General features: G+C 48.3%; 1 non-coding gene across 1 annotated transcript in view; it reads right to left on the bottom strand.

Annotated features, from left to right (window-relative positions):
• Positions 1-1,146, bottom strand: part of LOC126977687 (small subunit ribosomal RNA) — a 1,899-nt gene extending 753 nt beyond the window's left edge. The window contains exon 1 of the ribosomal RNA XR_007732360.1: positions 1-1,146. This exon is cut by the window's left edge and continues 753 nt beyond it. This is a non-coding gene — a ribosomal RNA (small subunit ribosomal RNA).
• Between the last annotated feature and the right edge of the window lie 486 nt (positions 1,147-1,632).

Raw genomic sequence — 1,632 nt, 5'->3', positions numbered from 1 at the left:
GAAGCTGCCCGCCGAGCCATTGTAGTAACGTCGGCGGATCGCTAGATGACATATTTACGGTTAGAACTAGGGCGGTATCTAATCGCCTTCGAACCTCTAACTTTCGTTCTTGATTGATGAAAACACCTTTGGCAAATGCTTTCGCTGATGTTCGTCTTGCGACGATCCAAGAATTTCACCTCTAACGTCGCAATACGAATGCCCCCAGTTATCCCTATTAATCATTACCTCGGAGTTCTGAAAACCAACAAAATAGAACCGAGATCTATTATTCCATGCACGAAATATTCAAGCGGCATTTTGAGCCCGCTTTGAGCACTCTAATTTGTTCAAAGTAAAATTGTCGGCCCATCTCGACACTCACTGAAGAGCACCGCGATAGGATTTTGATATTGAACCGGCGTTTTACCGCCGGCTCACCGACGATATGCTCCGCAGACGTGTCAGTATCACCGCGGATGCGATGCACCGACAGCGCGGCGCACAAATGCAACTACGAGCTTTTTAACCGCAACAATTTTAGTATACGCTATTGGAGCTGGAATTACCGCGGCTGCTGGCACCAGACTTGCCCTCCAATTGTTCCTCGTTAAAATATTTAAAGTGTACTCATTCCGATTACGAGGCCTCGTAAGAGTCCCGTATCGTTATTTTTCGTCACTACCTCCCCGTGCCGGGAGTGGGTAATTTGCGCGCCTGCTGCCTTCCTTGGATGTGGTAGCCGTTTCTCAGGCTCCCTCTCCGGAATCGAACCCTGATTCCCCGTTACCCGTGACAACCATGGTAGTCGCAGAAACTACCATCGAAAGTTGATAAGGCAGACATTTGAAAGATGCGTCGCCGGTACTGGACCATGCGATCGGCAAAAGTTATCCAGATTCATCAAAATTAACGACTTCGGACGCGAGGCCCTCCGTCGATTGGTTTTGATCTAATAAAAGCACTCATCCCATCACTGGTCAGAGCTCTGATTGCATGTATTAGCTCTAGAATTACCACAGTTATCCAAGTAACTGAGTAAGATCTAAGGAACCAAAACTGATATATTGAGCCATTCGCGGTATCGCCTTAATACGGCTTGCACTGAGACATGCATGGCTTAATCTTTGAGACAAGCATATAACTACTGGCAGGATCAACCAGGGAGCTGCTGCAAACAACGATTGTTGTCGCGCTCAGCGCGTCATGCGTCGCGATCTCCCCTTAGGGCGTCGCGACTATGACATCTTGAACATATCGTGAGATATCCGTTCGCGCACTGTATACTATATATCTCAAAGGCATACGGTGCGCGTTGAACGAATCATAAATCGGCGATGGGCCGATTGTATGTTATGAAAGTTCAGTAACGAGAGTCCCTTCGGGTAATAATAAAAATGATGACACGCAATAGAAGCGGTATCAACGTATTAATATCGGTACACGTCGTGATCACAAATCGGATCGACGCCCGGTGCTTGAGAGGAGCGTGAACGTCTCGCACGAGTGAAATGCGCGACGCGTTCCGGCTTGCGGGCCCTCACGTTAAAAATCTTAACAGAGGGAAACCGTCGAAGCCCAGTCGGCGTCTTGGTGCGCGCAAAAAATTTACACGATCGCTTTCAACGTGACGAGGATCGCCGCAGCGTAGAG

The sequence above is a fragment of the Leptidea sinapis genome, chromosome 45 (genome assembly GCF_905404315.1).
Source record: "Leptidea sinapis chromosome 45, ilLepSina1.1, whole genome shotgun sequence".
In the NCBI taxonomy this organism is placed as follows: Eukaryota; Metazoa; Arthropoda; class Insecta; order Lepidoptera; family Pieridae; genus Leptidea; species Leptidea sinapis.
The sequence above is the reverse complement of the archived record's forward strand: the minus strand, read 5'-3'. Positions and strand labels throughout refer to the sequence as shown.